General features: G+C 48.4%; 1 long non-coding RNA gene across 1 annotated transcript in view; it reads left to right on the top strand.

Moving 5' to 3' along the window:
* The first annotated feature begins 703 nt into the window (after positions 1-703).
* LOC144148045 (uncharacterized) overlaps positions 704-25,028 on the top strand; it is a 27,870-nt gene continuing 3,545 nt past the window's right edge. Inside the window, exon 1 of the long non-coding RNA XR_013317952.1 lies at positions 704-897. This is a non-coding gene — a long non-coding RNA (uncharacterized LOC144148045). The remainder of the gene's footprint in view (positions 898-25,028) is intronic.

Here is a 25,028-nt window from a genome sequence, read left to right as displayed (position 1 = left end):
ACGTTTTGGCGGGAGAATCAAAATTTTAACCTAAATTGATTAATTTCTCAGTGAATACGGCATCATTCGCTGCCGCGCAAGCGCTGGGGACACTAAAACACGAACTCTTTCTAATGAAACCAACTTGTATTTTGTCTTCATGGCTCCTTTAAGGAGAGTGAGATGGGAAAGGTTGAACAATGATACCAAGTTCGGTTGTACGTGCCGAAGCTGCACCTGGGCAACGCGGTGCACCGTAGTGGAGGGTCACGAATTAATTTTCATATGGTATCTGTAATGGTCCCTGAAAAAAACCTTAGCCACAGAGTTTTTTTTTTTTTTTCGCCCGCGGTGGCTGCATTTCCGCTGGAGGCGAAAAGCGAAAACGCCCGTGTGTCTAGCAGAAGGGTTTGCTGAAGGGCCAGTTGGCACATTGTGCTACGAAGAAAAACAGCGCAAAAGACAAAAGACAGGACAACGTAAGGAACCAAAAACCACAGGCGCTGACGAACTGAGCGATTTATTGCAGCATGGACATATATATATATATATATATATATATATATATATATATATATATATATATATATATATATATATATAAGAAGACAGATGAACAAAAAACGAAAAAAAAAGATATCACATCGAAAAAACGATATCCCGGTACACCGTTTCATTTTCCAGAAGTGAAACGGGTGACTCACTAACACACGCGTTTCCTTTCTTCCTGATTTCAAACTCCTCAAAGATTTCCCGCTCTCTCTGTCCAGGATACCACGCGAGGATCGCGCAGTGATGGAAGAGTGGAGCGCAGCCACAGTAAGCGCAACGCGTTGCCAAGGTGCTACACGTCGACGACCTTACATTGTAGGCATGCTTCCTCAGGCGATCACTGAGGCAGCGGCCTGTCTTCCCGATGTAAGTACGGCCACACGGCGACAATGGGATGTCATAGACGACTTTTCCAACGTACTGAACACAGCGTGTCATATGCTTTTTTTAAAGACGATAGTCTTTCTTGGGCTACTTAAACCCAGAAATTTTGGTCTGTCTGTATGTCTGTCTGTCCGTCTGTCTGTCTGTGACTCGATTCAGCCACCCCGCCAAACTAAAACAATGCCTGCGCAATAGTCTTGTATAGTCACAGCTAAATGTACCCGTCTAAGTCCGGTGTAATGTTCATACTTCTCAACATTGTTGAAAAAGAACAAGACATTACGCAAATATAAGACAAGAAATTAATACAGAAGTGATATTTGCAGTGTTCCTTTATAAACAATCATACATGCTTGACATTTGCGAAATTAATTACTTCATCAACTGCAGAAAAAAAATTCACTCCGCCGTCGCCTGCTGTCGCCCGCGCCACTATAGCTTCTGGCGCCATTTTAAGAAATCAACCGGCAACAGTTACGCAAGGTTCCACTAGATAGGCTCCACGTTCTGCTTGCAACGCACGTGGAGTAAGGAAACGCGGTTCTATAAACGTTGAAGTAGGGCGCCTCAATTAACGCGCGTCTTCGCCGTACGGCAGCGTTCGCATCGAGACACCCGGTTTGGAGCAGTGGAACGCGGGAAATTTAAAATGATTTAAGCTAACGTTTTGCGTATTTACCTTGGGAGGAGCGCGACGCAAGAGGAACAACATGAGAGGTGAGCGGGAAAGCGAAGGGAGGCATTTACTTGACAAACGTCGATAAAGACTATCGTCTTTTGACGACATTTGCAACGAAAGGAGCAGATACGCGGCCAATTTTTTACGCATGCGCTTGCCTTCGGTGTTTCAGCGTTGACACACTTGCGCAATCGGCTCAGTTTTTTAGGTGCGGAGAATATGAGCCGTACACCTACACCCACCTTACTTACAATCTTCTTGAGGGCATGGTTAACGCCGTGGACGTAGGGAATAACCGCTGTTTTTTGTCTCTCGAGCTGAGCATTTTCCTCAAGACCTCCGGAAAAAAGCCCTCAGCAGGAGAGGCAAAAAACAGCGCGGCCATTCCCTACGTTCACGGTGTTAGCCATGCCCTCAAGAAGAATCCGTTTTGCTGCGTTGTGTCGCACGAGGAGCGTGCACTTATTATTATAAGCGGTACCACGGTGGAAGAGACAGAGAGAGAGAGAGAGAGAGAGAGAGAGAGAGAGAGAGAGAGAGAGAGAGAGAGAGAGAGAGAGAGAGAGAGAGAGAGAGAGAGTTTAACGGAGGAGGTGATGCTAGCCAAGCAAGCAGTTCCACATGCACCTAGCCGCTGCGTTGCGCCCGATGAGAACGACTGAACATTGTGGAAGGATACCCACAAAAAATATCAGGCACACGCACACAAAGCCTCGCACTCAGAACGCCGTCCAGATCCGCGCTCCACTGGAACCCCAAAAGAGCTTTTGTAGCCCGTGTAGCCTGTGTTCAAGACTGACGTGGGCTATAGGGTTCCGTGCATGTTTGTTGTGCGTGTGCGAAAACGCCTTGCGGCAATGCCAACTTTATCGCAAATGCTCAAAAAAAACAACAAAAAAAAACAGCTGTAATTCGGGTCTTATGGAAACGTTCCCAAAAACAATTAAGCGAGGATTGGCCGCGAAGACGACTGTATCATTACGGCGAATTTCATTTACTTTTCATAATTGTATAGTCCACACTGGAGTTGTAAATAATGTGGTATTCCCGTCAATTCATGGGCTTCTACGGGAGCGGAACGGACAGCCCCATGTTTGTCCGCCCGAATAAAACTCTAGCCCTGCTAAGTTTCTCGTTAAGTAATCACGAGCCCATAGACTGCCATTACGAAATAATGAAAAAAAAATAAATACGTTTACATTCTTTAAACCTTGTGTGAGACGTGCATTTTATACGGCTTCGCTGGTATACAAACAGAGTGAAATGGTTCGTAATGCTTTTTTTGCTGGCCGAAAGTTTTGTGACCTCTCATTTGTCTTTTTGTTACGTCACAGGCTTTATGTCCCAATTACATTTCCCATGTTTGGTTCCCTGTTTGTAATTCATATTTTTAAAAACTTGGTAAGGCTCTCCGGGTGGAACTTTTGCTCCCATCTTTAATAGTTTTTTGTTCACGTATAGCCAGGGAGCCGGAATTACGTTTTATTTCAAGGAATTTCTCGGTGGCGCGTTCAAAACAAACATACATTTTCACACGGTGGTCCCTGCGCGCCCACCCGACACACACAAAACCAATGAAACAGCGAATAGTCAGTGACACGAGAGCTGCGGAGGTCTCTATAGACTCACTAAAATTAATTTTGCGGGCAAAATAGACTGCAGAGATAAGACAGAGGTAACTTAGCATGCGCTATGAAGATTAATAGTACCGCTGCAGCGAGCCACTTTCATGCGGTGGTCAAAATAAGTGATGCGTCAAAAACTATCGGGCTAGCTCGTACGCGGGGCGTCGTTGTGCCGGATGGCAATACAAATGCGCACGCACAGGGGTTTCTACGAGGGCGTGTTTTGAGCCCCGCATTCTTTCACCATCTCTGCTGACTCGCTGCGGTGATCTCGGGTTTCCTCGCGCGGGTGCGAGGAGGAGGGCCCCGGCGGGGAGGGAGGGAGGTTGCAGGCGGCAGGCCACTCTGCTGCGGCGACGGCTGGTGCGAGCTCGAGTGCTCCCCGACGTGCGGACTCCCGGCAGTGCTGGACTTTAGCCTCCGGCTCGAGCCCCCGCATGCGGCCATCCGGCCTCCGTACTAGCGCCGCCACGAGGCGTCCGAGGCGGATGTGAGGCGGAGAGAGACGAAGCGGCCGGTCTGAAAGGTTTGACGATCACGGGTTTGGCCTGATAGTATCGCACGAGTTAGTTAACTGATGCCACTGCAACGAATAAAACGGGCAAACTGTCAGGGCGGGTTACGCGGACACAAGAACGGAAGGAAATGAAGTTTGGCGTGCAGGCGTGTGGTAAAGGTCCTATAAATGGGATTCTGATTTTAGTAAACCTCAATGGCGAAATCGTCCTCCCACTGACGAGAGATTGCGGCAACAATAAACATGGAATCAAGAAATTGAGACAAGAAGCGCTTGGCGGTTTTCTTGCAGCCTGTTCTGTCCGGAGCTGGTCATTCCTCTGTACTTTGGCCGTGTTTGGTCCTTTGGTTGGTGGAGCGGCCGGGTCCGCCTGATTGGCCGTCTCACTTTCGTTCTGTCGCCGGTCCCGCCGTTGTGTCCGAGTGCCATTCCGAAGGTGGCGGGGTTTGAGGTACCTCGTTTTCCTGAACCCCCGATATATTCCTCGAGTGACGAGTCGGCTGCGATCAACCACGATGCTTTCAAGAGCGCGCTTCAATTACTCCCTTTGTTACATTGTATTTTGCTTGAAATTAGCCATCGTGTTAACGACACTATCGAGCCCCTGCTCCCGTCCCCGTGAACAAAATAATTTTTTTTTTTTCTGTGTATGACCTCGGCTCGTTCAAGTCACCGTACGCGACAATATGCGTTCACTCTTTTACCAGTATTTTCTGAACCATTTTGCTGTTCAGCTCTCTTAGGGCTGCCCTGGACATCTCTCACCCCTTCTTTGCTAGCTTTTTAAAGGTTTTGGATCGCACTAGGAGCGAACAACTATGAGTGGCTTTGTCAGCGCCGTATACGAACGTACGGGGACAGTATCGCTTAGTTCGGCCTTACGTTGCGGACAGCTCATCACTCCAGCTTGTTTTCACGACTTGAACGCAAGCTTTTCCGGTTTCCCCACTGATGTGCGTGTCGTGATTTACCTTCCTTCAGATTCCGTCTCATTGTTCAGAAAGTTCTCTTCTTCAGATTCCGTATCAAGAAGCTAAACTTGCTTGATCCGATTCTGGCCTGATGTTCTTGGGTTCTGATGGGGGCGAAAAGCGAAAACGCGCGTGTCGATATTTAAGGCACACGTTAAAGATCCTGTTACATTCGGGAAGGTGCCCCGAACTGGGCTCCGTGTCGGACGAGCGGCCAGCAAAAGTTCCCGCCTTGGTGTTGACGACAAAAAGCCGAAGGCAAAACTTAACTGGTCTACTGCATGGTGAGAGATGAACAACGACGACACAAAAACAGCACCCTTCCGGGCGACAAAACTTAACTGGTTTACTGCATGGCGAGAGATGAACAACGACGATACAGGAACAGCACCCTTCCGGGCGACAAAACTTAACTGGTTTACTGCATGGCGAGAGATGAACAACGACGATACAGGAACAGCACCCTTACGGGTAAGAATACAGCATGACTCGAACAGAGCGACAGCGGGATCCCATGCTGTCAATCGAATGCGTTATCGGAGGAACCGCGGTCTCAGCCTTCAACCCAGCGTCCGGACTAATTCCGGTACTAGCCAGGGCCGGATTAAGGGGGGGTAGGGGGAGGAGGGGGCTGCAGCCCTGGGCCCCCAACTTTCAGGGGCCCCACTCGACCATTTGAAAAAAATTGGCCGCGTATCTGCTCCTTTCGTTGCAAATGCCGTCAAAGGACGATAGACTGTATCAGCTTTTGCGTAGTAAATGCCTCCCTTCGCTTTCCCGCTCACCTCTCATGTTGTTCCTCTTGCGTCGCGCTCCTCCCAAAATAAAGACGCCAAAGGTTTGCTTAAATCATTTTAAATTTCCCGCGTTCCACTGCCCCAAACCGGGTGTCTCGATGCGAACGCTGCCGTACGGCGAAGACGCGCGTTAATCGAGGCGCCCTACTTCAACAATTATAGAAGCGCGTTTCCCTACTCCACGTGCGTTGCAAGCAGAACGTGGAACCTATCTAGTGGAACCTTGCGTACCTGTTGCTGGTTGATTTCTTAAAATGGCGCCAGAAGCTTTAGTGGCGCGGGCGACAGCAGGCGACGGCGGAGTGAATTCTTTTTCTTGATTGATTGATTGATTGATTGTAGGGTTTAACGCGCCGACGCAACGCAGGCGATGAGGCGCGCCGTAGTGGAGGGCTCCGGATTAGTTTTGACCACCTGGGGATCTTTAACGTGCGCCGAAATCTCGTACACACGGGCGTTTTTGCTTTTCGCCTCCATCAGAAAAGCGGCCGCCGCGGCCGGGAATCGAACCCGCGACCTTGTGCTCAGCAGATTTTCAAAAATCTGCTAAAATAGTAGTTGTCATGTAAACGTATGTAATAAGGTATTTTTTTTTCTACGAATGCTGGTGCTCAGGCTGTAAACTGACTTGGAAATTTAGGCAATATTTTTTTTTGTTCCAGATTGATCCAGGCCTTCGTGAAGCTTCTAGAGCCCTTTTCTTTTTCTGCGGCTGATGAAGTATTTAATTTTGCAAAAGTCAAGCATGTTTGATTTTTTTATAAAGGAACACTGCAAATATCACTTCTGTGTTGATTTGTTGTCTCATATTTGCGTAATGTCTTGTTCTTCTTCAACAATGTTGACAAGTATGAACATTAAACCGGACATCGACGGGTAGATTTAGCTGTGACTATATAAGACTATTGCGCAGGTATTGTTTTGCTTTGGCCAGGTGGCTGAATCGAGTCACAGACAGACAGACGGACAGACATACAGACAGACCAAAATTTCTCGGTTTAAGTAGCCCAAGAAAGACTATCGTCTTTAAAAAAAATTGCTGAGCGTGCGTGTTACTAAGGTTGGCATCGAAAACCGACGGCCGGGGCCTTAACCTCAATTTATCTTTGGAACCCGACTAAACCGTGGCACGTATACGAGGGAGCAGCCCAAAGTTGCCCCACCTTATATTTTGTAACATTTTTTTTTTCAGAAGTGCGGGAGATAATCTTCACGGTCCGACTTCACTCAATTTTTGTTACGTTTAACTGGTGTGTGTGTGATTGCGTTCGGCGCACGTTAAAGATCCCCAGGTGGTCAAAATTAATCCGGAGCCCTCCACTACGGCGCGCCTCATCGTCTGCGTTGCGTCGGCGCGTTAAACCCTACAATCAATCAATCAACGTGTGATTGCGGAAGAAAATATTTATTTTGCATTAACTGCTGTTACAGCCATGCTAGTCATTCTTCTCCGAGCAAAATAAACAGATAGGCGCATTCTGAGCTTCCTGCTTGTAGGCGGTCTACGCTTTCCAGTGCTGCACTTTTTTACCCGCGCTTTTTCTACAGATTGCGGTGAGTTTGTACGTGCACTGAGCCACGGCCGGACTCGACTCTCCTCCTCCCGCGCGCGGGAGGAGAGTCGAGTCCGGCCGTGACTGAGCACACACAAAAAAAGCTTACAAAGAAAAAGGGCAAGCTCGTTCGATGTTGACCACGCTGCGAGCACATGGCGAACAGTGAGGGAGGAACGAAGAACAGAAGAAAAAGTGGGGGAAAATGTGCTTGGCCCGTTGCAATGACCTTTATGTGAACGCAGCAGGCGACAGGTGCACAAGGGAGGGATTGAGAGATCTGAGGATGTTTCATGCATGGGTTTTTCGACAGCGAGATGTCTGGGAGGGGGCGGATGCCTGCTTTACAAAACGTTTAATAGTTGAAATATTAGTGCTAAAATGCTATACTTTAGGGAGCTCGATCCCTATCAGGTTTCCATAAGTTGCACGAGGACGCGGGTTCGATTCCCGGCCGCGGCGGCCACTTTTCTGAGGGAGGCGAAAAGCAAGAACGCCCGTGTGTTCGAGATATCGGCGCATGTTAAAGATCCCCAGGCGGTCGAAATTCATCCGGAGCCCTCCACTACGGCACGCCTCATCGCCTGCGCTGCGTCGGCGCGTTAAACCCCACAATCAATCAAATCAATCAATCAATGAAGTATAATAAATTGCGAAGAGAAATAATCGCCTTCTTTTGTAATGAATGAACACTATTCTGGTAACTGAGGCGTACTGACAACTTTCCTTCGCAACGTTTTTAAATATTGGTATTTGTGTTCTGTTTTCGGATTGGCCGATTTCGATAGCGTAGGAGTGAAAGTGCCGCGTAGCTGTAAAGTTCGGGCACCTCAATTAATTAATAAAAACCGCCGGCAGCTCGCGTGCCGGCGTTGCCTGGCTTGTACTACCACATTCCTTTCCTTTCATGCAGTTGCAGGGACGGGTAAGTCGGGGCCGCCGAAAGGACGCTTTGTGTTCTGTCGTTTTGTTTGGCAAAATGTGGGAATGCTTAGCCAGTTGTACTTTTGTTGGTTTGCTGTGCGTTCAGGTCGACCGGGCGGTCTCAGCAAAAGGCGGCTGAGCGCACAGTAGTGAGAAGAGTTTCGGCGTATTATTGTCTCTCGGACGACGTGCACACGGGTATTACGGCTTTCCGATGTTTGGAGCGGGCATCGGCAGTTCGTCAAAGTGACAGCGGTCAAGATGGAAAGGTTACCGTCTTTTCTGGTGTCGCAAAAGCAGGCGGCGTATCCTTTGGGGATTTTACGAAGCTGGCTCACGTGCTTTTCGTTTGTGGAGAGTCGGGAGTCTGCGCAGGGAGAAGGATCATCGCCTCGGGAATGCCCGCAAGAGTTTGAAAGAAGTTTGGCTTGCCGAACTGGGATCTCGCGGTTCGGTTCGACACGCGGCAGCCAGCGGCGTCTCTTCGTCTAGAGAAGGGATTAGCAAGCGACTTTCTCATTGTGTCAGCGCGCGTGGTGACAAACGCGTCAACCCACCCCCTGCCTGCGAGTCGAACGGACTCTCCCCGACGGCTTTTCGACTCACCGCGTCCGCTCGAGTCCAAAAAACCTGTTTGTTTGTATGTGTGAATAATTTTGAAAAGGGTTTTCCATCTTTCTTGAACGCCCCCTTGGGAGGCGTGGTTTTGGGGGTCCATAGTGTCGGGTTTTCGGGTTTAGCTCGTCTCTCAGCACCTATCAAATTAACTGCATATATGACTCTGGAAACGCTGCCTATATAACGAGGCATGCCATTTCTGAAAGGTATGTGTGATCGAAAGGAACATGTCAGGCCGCAAGTATGCGAGTGGTGCATCCAAGAGAAGACTAAGGATAGAGCGAGAAGAGAGCAGTAAAAAGTTGACTAATTACTTCAAAAATTTCACTTAGCCGTCGCCGAGGGAGGATGAGGTAGTGCGATTGGCAGAATGCGGGAAGAGTGATTTCGAAGCGCCCTCAACTTCAAGCTCTATCGGCCATGTTGGAGAGACTGTCGAGGAAGACAGTGCATTTGAGATGCCTTGTGCGCTTCCTCCATTGTGTGAACGTGAGCCACAGACAGAAGAGAGCTCCTCTACCGCTAGCGTCGAGCAACTGTCCCAGCATCCCCTGCAGCTGCAGGGGCCTCATGTGCCGGAGTGTTCGACAAGTTGCATAGATGGTCTGCAAACAGCGACCCAGATGCCCGATGCTGCCCGTGAAAGTAAACTTTCCCCCCAAGCATCGGAACCTCCTTCAGTTACCGCAGACCAATGCCCCGGACAAACTCCACGAAGACCCGAGGTAGGATTTGCCTGCATTGACAGCGATCCGGCCATGTGGCCCGCACATATCTTCGGGAAATTTCAATCCCTATGCGTCGAGAAGGGCCCACGGTACTTTCAAAATCGTTCAGAATGTTTTCCTGCTTCAGAGAGACAATACACGGGCCAGAAACGGTACCTGTCTTCCCAACTTTTTGTAAAAAAGGTCGCAAATGGGGAGTCATTTCAGCGACCCGCCGCGGTGGCTCAGTGGCTAAGGCGTTGCGCTGCTGAGCACGAGGTCGCGGGTTCGATTCCCGGCCGCGGCGGCCGCTTTTCTGATGTAGGCGAAAAGCAAAAACGCCCGTGTGTACGAGATTTCGGCGCACGATAAAGATCCCCAGGTGGTCAAAATTAATCCGGAGCCCTCCACTACGGCGCGCCTCATCGCCTGCGTTGCGTCGGCGCGTTAAACCCCACAATCAATCAAATCATTTCAGCGACACTGGCTTCTGTACTCTCAGTCGAAAGGATGCGTGTATTGCTTCATGTGTAAATTGTTCTCGGCATCAAACAGTCGCAGCTCTTTTGCTACCCATGGCTTTTCCGACTGGAAAAAGGCGGAAGAAAAAACAAGAGCGCATGAAGATAGCCTTGAGCACCGAAATTCTGTAGTTGCTTGGCTAGCCCGGTCTGCTGCTGCAGAAAATATCGACAAAGGACTGGCCGAGAAATTTGTCACTCAGAAAGCTTACTGGAGAGAGGTACTATAGCGCGTCGTGGCAGTTATAAAGCTGCTGGCAGAGCGAGGGCTGGCGTTGAGAGGCAATGATGATTTATTTGGTTACCCCAGAAACGGTAACTTCTTAGGAATACTTGAGGTGATCGCAGAGTTTGACCCGTTCCTAAGTGAACACATTGCGCGCCTGGAAACAAGGGTAAATGTCACTCTTCCTATCTTTCCAAATCGATCTGCGATGAGTTTGTTGACATGATGGGGCAGACGGCCAGAAAGCGCGTTGTTGAAGAGGTACAACGGGCCAAATATTATTCTTCAATTGTAGATTCGACACCCGACATTGCCGGCCAGCTATCTGTTGTGCTTCGGTACTGCTTGGAAGGGAATGTGTATGAGAGATTCCTTGGATTTGTTCCGATCGAATCGCATACTGGTGAGCATCTGGCATCGAGCGTGTAATGTCTTCTTGATGAAAACGGTATTTCTCTTGACAACTGCAGGGGTCAGTCATATGACAATGCAAGCAACATGTCAGCGAAATACAAGGGCCTTCAAGCTCACATAAAGGATAAAAACCCGTTGGCGGTTTATGTGCCGTGATGTGCCCACTCGTTAACTTAGTTGGAGCGTGGACTGCTGTGTTGAAGCAGTGAAGTTCTTCAGCCAAACGCAGAAGCTATATGTTGTCTTTTCTGCATCGCCGAAGCGCTGGAGCTGCTTTCTCAATAGCCTCGACCATGGGGGACAACCTTCTCTTTTGAAAAGCCTGTCAAACACTAGGTGGTCACGGCATGCAGATTCTTGCAAACAAATTGTTGCCAACTTCCGATGCATCAAGACTTGTCTGCATACACTGGCGTACGGGGAGGCAGAGACTTGTGACACCCGCATTGAAGCCCAGTCTCTTCTAAAGAAGCTTTCCAAGCTGGAAACGGCATTCATGGCAACATTGTGGCTTGAGGTTTTGGAGCGGTTCGACAAGGCGAATGTTGCCCTCCAGAAATATGGTCTAGACCTGTCAACGGCTGTAAACTTGATGAGTTCTTTAGAGGGGTTCGTGAGGTCCCCGCGATCCCAATTTCAAGCTTTTGAGGAAAGGTCAAAGGCATTGAGTGTAAATAAGAGTTATCAGTGTGAACGCACTCGATCCATTTCAACGGAAGACAACAGGACATGTGGCAGCAAAAAGTTCGGAATAGAGACGTTCAATGTAATTATCGACAACCTGAGCGCTCATTACAGCCTAGAAAATCTGCGTACACCATCCTCTGCGAGAGATTCCAGTGTTTAGCGCTTCTCAGGGAAGCTCATGGTGATGACGATCTAATCAACCAAGCAAGTGGATTAGTGGAAGCATACAAAGGCGATCTCGACTCGACTTTTCCCCCTGAACTAGTCCAGTTCTTTCACTGCCTGGAGAGTTTCAGCTGCCATGATAGGAGAGCGAGCAGTCCGCTGAAAATGTTAGAGGAAAAAGACATTGTATGCGTTTTTCCAAATGTCTCCATTGCTCTTAGGTTATAACTAACCATTCCTGCAACTAACTGCGAGACTGAGCGTTCCTTTTCAAAACTGTCTTTGATTAAAAATTGCTTGCGATCCACTCTCGGGAGAGGAAGCTGAATTCCTTAGCCATCATGTCAATAGAAAGGGACCTCTTGAGAGACATTTCTTTTGATGAAGCCATTAATGACTGCGAGTTTGAAAAGCCGCAAGATGCCATTTTAAATGTTGCGTTTGTTCAAGTTTTCATTAAATCTAGTTTTCCTGGCTTGCTTATTTAAGATTAAATTTTAAATGTTATATTTTTCATGCTTTAACTTATATAGTTCTAGTATTTCTCGCTTGATTGTTTTTGGTCAATGTGCAGCGGGAAGGATGTCGTTCTGTTCCCATTTTGTCACGAGTGATGTAGTGAAGAAGAAGAAGAAAGTAACTTCATTTCGTTAAAGGAGCACTGACACCAATTTTCGGCGTTAATATTGTTGCTCAGTTCGCTTCCTTCACTCAACAGAATACCGTGGCTGAAATATGAGTGGCCTGCGACGCAAAGAACATAGTTCAATTGGATCTCATTTATCGCGCCGACGGAGCTGCGCGCGGAGCGGCACTCAGCAAATGGACATCAGCGTGACATCACCCCGTGAAGCCAAAAGAAGTGACGCGACAGCGCTCGTCAAAAACTCGTGACGTCACTTCACGCGCGCGGCCCCACGAGCAGCGAGCGGGCGCAACACCCTCTCAAGCGGGCACCGGTGACGTCCGCACAAAGTGGTGAGGTCAGGCCGGGATTCTGTCATATGCGCCGTTCAAGATGAAAGCGCGGGAATTTGAAACAAACGATTTTCAGGCCGTTCAATGTCATTAACTATCGCCCGCTGAAGTATTTGAAGTGCTGTTTCAGGTTCGCCAGACCATTAAGCATCGATAGAAGCAATAAAAGTGTAACATAAAATTTTCGTGTCAGTGCTCCTTTAAGTAAAAGTTACCCCTAGTGAGGAGCTCCCGAGATAGTCAACCGGGCCATCTCTCCGCATTCAATCAATGCCCTTTGCGCGTCCGCACTGGAGTTGCCCAGCCTGAAGAGGGTGTAGCATTGGATATGGGTGAAGTTTGGGGTTCTGTGTGCCCGTCCAGTTAGAGAGTGTGATAAATGCTGGGGTTGTCACCGCAGCTCTGTACACCTGGGGGTCCTGGTAATAGATGGAATCGGTGCGTGAGCTGTACAGTGGGTAGCACGTTTGTCTGAATCTGTCTTAGTACATGTAGGGGTCCTCGGCGCGTGAGTGTTTTGTGTAGTGTTGGGTACTTCTCTGTTTTGAATGGTTGTCCGTAGCAGGTGTCCGGTGTCAACTGCTTCATTTCATGGTTGCGTCTCACGTGTCTTTGGGTGTTGCCGTGCATGCTCAGGCGCCCGGTGGTTTAACGCCCGGAAGAGTGCGTGTGCGCCCTGATTTAGGTTGGGGCTTAGGTACCCAACCCAGGTCACCTTGTAGCACGTTTCGAATGTAGCGAGGACCTTGTTGAGTATTTTTGAGGCATTTCTGTGTATTTTGTTGGTTGCAGAAGTTGTCGGCATGCGGCCTGCGAGCCCGTGTAAATGTAGACTGTAACTGTGTCTGACGCATAATTGCGAGAGTTCTGCATAGCACGCGCGATTTCCATTGTCTTTATATCGACAGTGAGTTCGACATGATTGCTTTGCGTTGCTGTATTGAAATGCAAACATTGGTTAAAAACTGAAATCATTGTGTTTGATTCAACGGTTATTTGTGGGTTCAAAGGGTGAAGCTGTACCTACGTTTTCGCTTATGTCTTTTTTGCGTTTATAACTTGATGCTTGACTGCTTAATAAAATGTTTCTTGTTTTGAAGAAAATTCTTTTCTGTTTTCTGGCCAATTCTGCATGCCACCGCAGCAATTCGATTAACTGTGAATTTGCGATGAACTGACTATTGAAACAAACCAGCGTGTACGTCAGGTAATAACCGTCAAATTATAATAGAAATCACGCACACAAATTACTCTCCCGAAGCACCCGAACCAATAAAAGTGATGTGCATTTTATACCACTTACTAGCGAACGTAAAATGTGAGCTAAAAAAAACACGAAAAAAAAGATAGCATTCTTGTCATTATTGGGGCCCCATGGACTCGGTTAGCCCCGGGCCCCGAATTTTCTTAATGCGGCACTGGTACTAGCGCCATATTATCCCCTGGTGAGCCTGAGGAAATATTATTGCGTTGTTATTGCCACAACAACGCCGCCGCCATGTTGGCCTTGAAGGCGTTATAATTGTCATGGTAACAATACGAGGGGGCGCAGCTTGCGTGGGGCAGGGGTGATGCTCTCGCCCTCTCATGCCGGTTGGATTGTGCCACCCCCCTCCCCGCCCACCGATTCTCACCAGGCAACCGCCGCTCCGCTGCCTCCACCGGGCCAGCGACCGGCGCGCTGCCAGCAGATACGCTGCCCTGCGTACGCAGCTTGGGCAGTAACGACGCCAGCTCGAATATCACTTCAACACTTTATTCCCGTTACGTGCGCGAACGCGACGTGCGGCGAGAAACACTGATGCGCAATACAACACGACACAAGTCCTAGCTTTCAGTCAGCTTCAGGGCATACGAACGAGGTTCTCACCTTTTGCTAACAGCTCTCAAACAGACTTCTCGTTGCGATTCATCCTGGTGTTCTTGGCGTCCCTTCTGCAGCACCATACTGTCCGAGAGAGCACACACGAGAAATCTCCCACTACATGACACGCGCTTCGGCTTCGCCGGGCGGCAGCGGCAGCAGCGGTGAACGTTTTCGCGCATGCGCGCCGCCAGTCGCGCCGGGGACAAGCGGAGAAAAAAAAAAAAAAAGAGAGAAGGAGTGTTTCCCAAGGCACGCTACCTCTAGGAGAGCAATAATAGAACCGAAACTAGAAAAAGTAAGATCGTCCTGGGAACCGAGTATTTATCACCTGTTACGAATCTACCCGCGCCGCCGTACTTTCCCGCATCACTCCTCGGCTGTGCGGCGAAGCCACTGCGTGCGCCTTTCAGCAATAAGGCGCCACCATGTCGGTGACTCATGATTCACGTCGGGACAAGCTTGGGTCAGACGTCTCGCTTTCAACGCGCTTCAAACTGCGGCTATAGTGAACTAGAATATTGTAATAGTGGCAAAAGCGGCACAGGGAAATGGAAGCCAGAAATACGGAAATCCGCTAGGGGCGCCGCTGCGCAATACTGGACGGGATGTAGTGTAGTGGATAGAGTGTCTGCCTTCCAATCAGCATTCATGGGTTCGAATCTCGGTGTGGGACAACTAGGTTTTTTTTTGCATATGCATGGAGCACACGAACAAGATGCCTAAACCACATTTAAGGTCAGGATAATATGTCCTTTTTCATAGTGTAGCTGTATTACGTTACGATTTCATACATGCTTCGGTGCCCTTCGGGCACTGCACGTCGCGGCGGCCCTATGAACCTCCGCACCCCCCTTCCTCTTCCTATTTTCCCTCTCTCTCTCGATGCCCTCACACCAAGACGCCATGCGGCAAAGCCAACTTTGTGCGCATGTTTTTAATGCGCGAGGCGTCAAAAAAAGCGAGAAGTTCATGGCTGTGCGCCTATTTTTTGTTCGTGTGCATGCTTATAGCGACTTCAGATGCTTCAAATGCGTTGAAGCGCGAAGCTTCCTGAAACACGCGCTTGAACCCGGCAGTGGCCTAAGGAAACAAGCAGCGGTGTAACGTGTAGGAGACTTTTCGAATGCATTTGTAGCCGGTAGGTGGAATGAGATCGCGAAGCAACCTTCGAGAACTCGGGGCGGTTAAAGATGATTCAGAAAGTAAGAAATAATTTTAAACAGAATTAAAACACGACACTATAAATGAAATCCATTTAAAACTTAGAAAAAAACTTCGCTATGCAGTCGATGTGCTTTTCAAGTCATGTTTTCTTAACACGGATTCCTTCATTGGCGCTCCTCGCGCAGATATCTTTGCGCCGCTAACAAGAACGTTTTGTACGATGACGGATCAATTTGTGGTGGAAGTAGGAGTCTAAGCTCTCTTTTGTTGCATCGATTTAAAAAAATAAGTCTCGGTCGTCATAAGGATGGGCGTGCCATTCTTCCATCCACCCCCGAGAAAACCAAAAATTTCGGGAAACAGAGCTACCCGTCACCCCTGCAAAACTATTCCTCCGTTAGGTAGAGCTCATCATGCTTTGTGTGTATTTGTCCTTGAAGAAAAAAATGCTCGCGCCTGCTATGGGATGTCACAAGAGCTCAAAGCCTGAACGCGTATGTGCCCTGAGTCACCATTGCCGCGAAAAAGGCTGCGCGGCCCAATGTTGCTTTCCCTCCAATTCTTTTTTGTTTCAACGCGAGAAGGAAGGCAGGTTGGGAATGCCACAGAAAATGTAGGCTATCCCGAATGAGAGCTTGTCATACAAGGTCTTGAGGATGAATTTTCTTCCGAGCGCAACTTTGAGAAGCGAAAGCGGCTTGGGAACAGTTCAGTCAAATATTCCAGATCTCTTACAATTAGGCGCCTTTGGTAGGGAAAGAGAGGCATTGGCAATGGACCTCTCCCGGGGTACGTCACGCGGCGGCCGTGACGTCACGGAAATCGCACGTGCTGGGTGTGGCCGGGAGGGTGGTTGGCAAAACATTCGGACCGGCGCGCGGCGCGTATGCAGTGAGGCTGCATTAGACGCGCGCAAAAGTGGAATTTTTGTTTACGTGTTGGCTTTTCTGATGCCGGTGGGCTGCAGTGCTCTCGGCTACCCACATTTTGCGAGCAAAATCAGCGGCATCAGACTTTTCGGAGTCCCCACAGAGGTAAATTCGGCATGTGTTCTGGATGCGCGCAATGGGCCGAAGAGGCTGGCAGCCAAAGCAGCGACATAGTCTGCTCTTACTCGTAGCAACATTTCGCATTCTCGAACTTCAGCTGTTCTCCAAAGCGCAGTCATACCGTCTACATTGGCAGTCCGCGCTGATTCGTGCAATGAAATGATACTGTTTATGAACCATCAGCGATCATGCAGCACCAGCAGCTCAAGTGAAATAGGGGGGGGGGGGGGGGGGGGGGGGGGGCAGACGGAAATTTTCTTGCTGCGAAATATTGTCATGTTTTGAGGAGGTAGAGTACTGTTAAAAACACAATTAATGCCTAACCTGCTTAGGCGACGCGAAATAAATGTTTCGACGAGGGATCCGCGATAGCCGCCTGCCGCCAGATCGACAACGACAAGTGTGATCTTATGGGGGGATCTGTTCAAGACGAACGAAATTCATTGTTTGTAAGTGCAATAAATTTTTACCTTGAGCAATTATATTCTGCCTTGAGGATGCCGGAAAACTGAGATGCTTGCCGTGCTCACATGTAGCACCGTGCCTTCGGGGCGAGATGGGCCACTGACGCGACTCGAAAAATGTACGTTTGCCCTTAGCGAACAGACTCAGTGAATGTATTCATTTGTTGCGGCCTCCCGACGCTGGCGTATGCAGCGGGCGTACATGGACACTAACTTTAACTATCATGAAATAATGACTACCGAAAATATTTCAGTGCACTGTTGCAAGATATACGCACTAACCATATGTGGCTGCTATGTTACTCTCACAATGACGATGAACCATTTCGAGATTTCACTGGGGTAAAGGTAAGAAAACAATCGGTCAATCTCGTAGAGAACGACATCATCGCGATATTTTTATTGGAATAATTTTTGCCTTTTGCTCTTCATATTTTTGTTTCGTTGCTGCTTATTTTACTATTTAATCCTTTCATGCTTTACCTTTCCCTTTTCCCCTCGACATGAAATCGTGTGTACGCCACTGTCTCCGGGCGACGCAAAGAGACCAAGAACAGGGAGCCTGAGGCACCGCGCTTAGCTTAAGCGGACCTCGAAAGCAACAATAAATTAGCTTTCCTTGGTATGTGTCCGAACACAAAGAATCTTAAAAAAAAACATTTTGGGATGCGTCGCAACAGCACCAGCCTTCAGAATGACTCGTTTAGGCTGTTCTGCCGCGCACTGATTATCCGAAAGCGTCGCCGTTCAGTTGACCGTACGGTAAACGAAAGTGTTGCGGAGGTCGTAGATGCGGAAAGCTACATGGAGGTGCGACGGCCACAGCTAGGATAGCTAGACCCCCACCTGCAATGTGGGAAGCCAGTGACGGCCCGAACCAACGGCACATCGTTCCTTTCGGGCGACGCGCGGCCAGGCCGTGCCGTGGGCGCAGGCGCTTTCTGCCAACCGCCACCTCACTTCGCGGCCGCCAGCAGGCGCCACCCGTCGCGCACGTGCGCTTAGTGACGTCACGTTGTTTACATACAGGGAGAGGTCCATTGGGGAAAGCGTACAGCCGTCATATCTGCTTACTCCCCACTAAACCACTTGGCCGAGAGCAAGACTATGCGACTCTCTATGCCCAAAATGTAATAGCATTCTTTGCTGAGTACCTCCGCAGCCAGGACCAAGTAACCCCCTGATTTCCACAAAAATCCAGATTTGTCGAAAAAAAACAGCTTTAATTGTTACCATAGTGTAAATGGAGATAATTTGTCGGACAGCATTTCAAAAAACAAGAGATAAAAAAATAAAAATGAAATTTTCACAAACAATATCTCACAAAATAAAAAATACGCATCTTATACATTTCCTCTTACAACCAAAGAATAAACTAAAAAGCCCGCAAAAGAACGCCAGAAATGCTAATCAGTCGGTGTTTAGCACAGAGCATTTGCTTTTATTCGTGTTCATGGGTTTTGAAAAAAGAAAAAACTGGCCACACGCCGGGATTCGAACCTACGAACAACGAGTGGCAGGCGGTGACTGTATCCACTACACTATTTACCCTCTTTTTTTTTTTTTCTTTATTGACACTATTTACCCTCTAGTAATCGATGGCAGCGCCCCTTGCGGATTTCCGGTTTTTCTGCCTCACTGCCTCCCATTGAAAATGTCCTTGCTTTTGCCACTCTTCCAATATTCTAGTTCACTCTACTGCGGCGGTTGCCAGCGGCACGTCGAGACCAGTCCCAAGGACACACAGGCCCCGCGATCGCAGCAGAGTCCTCCTATCTCCCCTCTCTCGGACTCAACGTGCGCCGAGGCTACCGACTGCTTACGAACTCTGGAAAGAGCGTTGTGTGTGTCTGTGATTCTAGTGGCGTGCGCAAAATGCAGAGGGAAGGCTGTTTTGACCGTTACCGCTTTTGGGTATAAATAGAAGCCCCGCAAGCGCTATACCCCATTCCTGTTAGAGCAGCGAATCCATGCTGTCACTCTGCTCGAGTCCTGTATTGTAACCTCGCCCGTCGGGGCATTGTTCTTTGGCTTCGGCTCACCTCTCGCTATGAAGTAAACAGTTACGTTAGCCTACGGCTTCTGGACTTCTTCACGGCTGCAACAGCGGCTGGCCGCTCGCTTTACGCCACGCTACCACACGTATGCCGGAGGCGACGGAGCTCGGATCGGGTGCCCCCACTCGGTCGCAACTGGTGTCAGCAGTCGGCGTTCCCGGTTGCAACACCCCCGAAGCGCCAACGGTCAGTTTTCCTAGTGCTTTGCACGCGGCACTAAAATAGTACAGACACGGACAAACGCTCTTTCCCGAGTTCGTGAGGGCCGGCAGTAGCGGTGCACGTTGAGCCTGAGAGAGGGGAGAGAGATCTCGGCGAGCGGCGTCCGCTTTGCAGGTGCATGTGTCTGCATGAAAAGTTTGTTTTTGTAATTTGTAGCTATGACGGCTTGAGTCAACGCCGGCGTAGTTCCCGTGCGGCGGACGTTCTCCGGCATGTAGCACGCGTACGTCCGAGGAAGACGGGCTTTCTTGCACAGCACAGGAGTACTTCGCCACACTACAACTTGTATCACGTGCGAACAGGGTAGCGGAGCGGAGCGCTGAATCGTAACAATCCCCAGGTGGTCAAAATTACTCTGGAGCCCTCCACTACTGCGCGCTTCATAACCCAGCTGAAGCTTTGGCGCGTTGCATGTGCTCAAAATACTCTCCTAACATTTCTATGTATGCCGCACAACGTATACGCCTTGAACTGAGGGCAGTTTTGGGCCCTTGGTCGAACCCACATCAGGTCGTACGAGCCACCAGAGCTCTGCTGGTATTCTTGCGGTACACTGGCTTGGACCAACTGTTGCGATTAACTTCACTGCCAAACTCTGTGTGTGCTCGAAAATTCCTGCGCATAACCTCACTTTTTATTTATTTATTTGCAGGCATTCATGTTTTTGTTTCCTCATATGGCGTAGCCAGCTAAGCTAAGGCTAATTTCGCTTTTACCATTAAATGTATTCGATCTCTCCCTAAATCAATCAATCAATCAATCAATCAATCAATCAATCAATCAATCAATCAATCAATCAATCAATCAATCAATCAATCAATCAATCAATGTTCTTGGTCAACTTGGCCCGCGGTAGCACAGAGGCTTGGTCAAAATGGTTGGACTCTTGGACTGGTTGAAACTGTAACCGACTGTCGCGCGTGAGCAGCAACTGCACTTGGAACAACAGCGTACATTGCAGTAATGTTAGCCGAATAAATATAGCTTCGGTGACGGCGGGTGAGCGCATTTAGTGATAACAAAAAAAATTGCTCAGGTTTAACACTTCTAAACCTAATTATCACGAGCGGAAGCACAGATAAGTGCACATTGTTTCGTGAGTTTAAATTCGCTTGAGATTTCGCAGCCTGCCGTCTAGCTTGCGCTGAATGGTACGCACAGACAGCCAAGCCGGCGCACCATCGATGGCGAGACCGAGGGACCAAGCAGCACTTACACCCTCGCCTTGTGGTTGGCTGGCGGTCAAGCGCACGCACAGATGGCCAAGCCGGCGCTGAGCGACCAAGCGCAGGCGAAGCTTCCCACCCCCGCTTGCCCACGCTGCGGGGACTACGAAGGTATACCCCCACGCCATCCGGCCCTGACACGACATGCTTCCTCTTCCCCTTCCCAGCTACCCCGACTCCTGGCTGCCCGTCCTTGGGCGCTCAGACGCCCAGTCCCAGTGCGCCCTGGTCGACAGGGCTCGGGCCCACAGGGCTGGCCTTCCACGGCTCAACCAAGCCTAGCCCCAGCCAGCAATAAAACGTTTCGCTCGGCGTCGCCTAGTCACGTGGTACCGCAGCAGCGATGCTCCAAGCGAGCGAAAGGGTAATTAAAAAAAAATCGCAGCTTGGGTGCCGGCGACTGAAGGCCACTTGCGACGCGATGAATTACCTTGAAAGATGTAGCAATAGAGCTTCCTCTCTAAAAAGTAAGCACAACATTCGCACAAGTTCTCTTGTTGCACACGCACGTCACTTCGCGCGTCAGAGCATCCATAGCACAAGAACGCACTTAAATGACCAATCATTGTTAAATCATGCTAAGTAGACCAATGACAAGGCCCAGCATGCGATTTTGCGCGAAAAGGGTGGTCTGTGCTTATTCATGCGTAGCATTCTTTGCCGAGTACCCCCACAGCCGGGACCGTGTAATGCCCTGCATTTGCCTAAAAATGTATAACTGGCGAAAGTAGCACGTTTAATCATTATAGTAGCGTAAAAGGAGATAATTAGTCGAACAGAATTTTGAAAAACCAAGCATTGCAAGAAATATGGAAAATAAAAAAATGACAAAATGAACTGACAAAATAAAAAATGTGCGTTTTAAACATCTCCCAAAAACGAACACTGAGCTAAAAAAGTCCGGAAATGAACGACGCAAACTCGAATAAAAAATCGCGGAAACGGTCCAACCCTGCACTACGCTTTGCACTTGCGGAAAATACATAATTGGGGAACTAAAGGCACTCAATCGCGATAATGGTAGGAATTACGTCATTGGCGAAAAGAAACAAACGAGAACTTCAAAACAACAAATTAACCCGACGTCTCTGGCTATTCATAGTCAAATACGTCTGTAAAAAACTCACACTCTGCATAAGAATGCTTTACATTAGTAGATAATTATCTGAATTTCTGCAAATTTTTAAGCATGCGAAAATAACATTTTGTTTTTCGCGTTATGAGAGGGCGCGTCGCATTTTTGGGGTGTAGGCCCGTTCGTCACATAGCGTTTCCTCATATAGGCCTGTTCGTAATGGGCCGTTTGGTCACATAGGATCATTCCACTTTGTCGCTGAGGAAAGTTCGTTCAGGGACGGAAAACGGAGTTCGCGGAGTTCGTTTATAAGTGTATAAGCGGTGAAAAGGCACCACTCATTACCCCTTGTATCGGCTCCGTAAGAAAGCAGATCAATCGTAACTTTCCCCTTGCAAAGGCCCTGTACAAAGGTAAAAAAAGAAGAGAACATTTTAGTGTGGAATCACATTACTCTCCCAAACCTCAAGGCAACGCTCAAGGACGCAGAAGCCGGCCGAAACCATGAAAAGGGAACGCGGGTTCTTCTTCGTGGTGCCTCATCCAATATGTTTTCGTTATTGTGCTATCTCCCTGCCTCACATTTCTGTGTAAGGTCGTTGACCTTGTACACATATTTTGGTTCGAACCATGTTGAACAACCTGTCCTGTCTAACTGGCCAGGCATTCTTTGCTGAGGGGGCGGCCCTGATGTACAGCCGAAAGGAGAGAAAAACAAAACATGTTAGGCTGAAACCACAATCCTTTCTTAAAAAAAAGTTTAGTGCTATATGTTTCCGTCCTCGTGAGGGGCTCAAGGCCACGCAAAGCGGACACAACAATGAAGAGGGGGCGCAGGTTCTTGGTGGCCCCTTTTCCAAGACGTTTTCCTCATTGTGCTACATGCGTGCCTCGCCTCCCTCTTTTCAGTCGTTACAGTCCTATCTATTTCACTGAGGCCTGTATGCCGTTCGAGAGAGAGAGAGAGAGAGAGAGAGAGAGAGAGAGAGAGAGAGAGAGAGAGAGAGAGAGAGAGAGAGAGAGAGAGAGAGAGAGAGAGAGAGAGAGAGAGAGAGAGAGAGAGAGAGAGAGAAATAATCGCGTGGGTATTTCTGTCGTCCCGCGTATGACGAACTTTCCAATTTGTTGACCCTGCCCATGACGAATGTTCCACTGTTACGAACCGTCCTATTACCAAAAGGCCTATGACAAAACGCAATGTGACGAATGGGCCGTATCCCGCATTTTTGCTTCATATGTATGTATGTACGGCTTCGTTATTTGTCAGACACGCTCCCTTGGACGCAGCCATCGGTCGTTTAGGCGCATTGTAGCAAAACAGACGCCTCAACTTGCAGACTTGCAAGAGGGTTTATCTGCAGACTTACAAGAGCGTTTATCGCATCTTGAAAGGATGCATACATGACTCCGGCTTAACACTTCAAACCTAGTTATCACGAGCGAATGCAGCGACTATACGTGAAAGCTTGCCTTCGCTTAGGATTTCGCAGCCTGCCGTCAAACTACTATGTCTACCGGATGATTGGATTCAGCCTTTCATTTGCGCTGAAGGGCACGCACTGACAGCCCAGTCGGCCCGCCATCGATGGAGAGACTGAGCGACCGAGCGCCGGCTAAGCAGCCGGTGAACCCTCGCGTAGTCACGTGGTTCGCTTGCTATGAAGCGCGCAAGACGAGCACAGGCGAAGAAGTCCTCGCTAGACGCGTGTTGCCGCCACGGCGAGGCTCCAAGCGGGCGAAGGGATGGAACAAACGGTGCAGCTAGCGCGCCGGCGGCCGAAGGCCACTTGCGACGGGACGAATGAAATGGCCTTGAAAATATTTTTAGAATGAATGGCTTCTAACGCGGGCCAAACAACGTGGTCGTAAGGACCGGCCATGCTTAAAAGTCAAAGACAGGCGGTAGCAATTTGCTTCGAACCGCATAGCATTCCACTTCTGTTGTTTGGTTGCCGAATGAAGCTCCAATCGAGCACAGCGAACCTATGTGTTAAGTGCATTTGGCATAAGCCCTTTCATCAACCACGCTCAAACACAATGAGAATAACCCGCCACATTTTCTCGTGTCTTGCTTAATTTAGTTGCATCACTCCTGCGGGAGTAATTTAGCGTCATAAGGCAAGCTCGCATATGCTGCGGAAATCGCGGAGACCCGCTCTTGCAAATTAAGCGTTTGTCATGCGGGTCATTCCATGCCAAAGGAGACCCGGCAATTTTTCAATCTTCCGGATGGGCTTCAAAAATTTATTTTAGCAATTTTGAGTCGAGAAGTGATACTCGGTAAAATATTTCTGGCGAAACAATTTTTTTCGTCCTTACAGTAGCCTCCAAAGACCTGGTAAAAATGTAAAAAGTGAAAACTTTTAATTTTTTTTGCCAAAGAGCCAATACAGCTTACGGTAGCATGTTTGAGCATTTAAACAGATCTAATCAGAGGCTACGCTGCCGTAAAAAATAAATGGCGAGCTAAGCGATTTTCCACCCGAATCAACAGCGGGAATTTCAGAAAAATTGTCAAATTCAAAAGTTATCACTTTTTACATTTTTTCCAGGTCTTTGGAGGCCACTGTAAGGACGAAAAAAATTGTTTCGCCAGAAATATTTTACCGAGTATCACTTCTCGACTCAAAATTGCTAGAATAAATTTCTGAAGCCTATCCGGAAGATTGAAAAATTGCCGGGTCTCCTTTGGCATGGAATGACCCATGCGCAAGAGAGGCGAGTCTACCGCTTAGCTGAGCAGCGGGAAAGGCGTGCTTGTTTATCACCATCGAAGGCGATATAAAATTCACCAGAATGCCCATACAGAGGTCCGAAAGTAAGGTGAGTCTAATCTGTAAAGGTAAAGGAAAGAACAACATGACGAGTTCGTACTGGCTGGTTACAGTGACAAGCATGCTCTATGACTATCTGTGCAAGCCTTAAACACCGAGCTGCTGAAGTTGGTGGTAAAGAACGAACTTTTGTGAGAACTACAAAATGGATTTCGGTCACGTTTGTGCTTACAATACAATATTTTTGTGTTAACCCGTTAATCGAAATTTCGGCAATCCTGGGCCGATCAGTATGGCTAACGTTTCTAGGAATTAAGGGAGCTTGTGGAAACGTAGATATGGAATAGCTGTGGAATATTCTAGAGGAAGAGGGTGTTAATGAATAGTTTGGACATTTGCCCAAAGCAATATATGAAGATAACAAGGTGCAAATTACATGGAAAGGAATAAGATAGTTCCACGCCACCCTACGAAGCGCAGCGACGGTCCGTAACACATAATAAAAAATCAAGCAGACAGAATTGCCTCAATAGGACAGACATTCTCAGATAACAAAGGTCCTTTCGCTAACAGAACATAAATTCCTGAAACAATAATAATATGCATTAGGCGACTGGATACAAGAAAAACGTCTTCAGAGATACTGATGTGATGGCACGCAACGTAACGCGATAAAAGAAGACAGAGACATCCTCTTGTGGTCACACTGAAAATATCACAATATTTCTGTTTAAAAAAGAAATAAACCAAATAATTGTCGAATGCTAATGGGCCCTTCATGCCCTAGTCAGGAGGGGAAAAAATGCTTTTTTGTTTCGGTTTTAAACCTATGC

The sequence above is a fragment of the Haemaphysalis longicornis genome, unplaced genomic scaffold (assembly GCF_048455015.1).
Source record: "Haemaphysalis longicornis isolate Haplotype H1 unplaced genomic scaffold, Haemaphysalis longicornis Haplotype H1 scaffold_1, whole genome shotgun sequence".
NCBI classification, from domain to species: Eukaryota; Metazoa; Arthropoda; class Arachnida; order Ixodida; family Ixodidae; genus Haemaphysalis; species Haemaphysalis longicornis.
The sequence above is the reverse complement of the archived record's forward strand: the minus strand, read 5'-3'. Positions and strand labels throughout refer to the sequence as shown.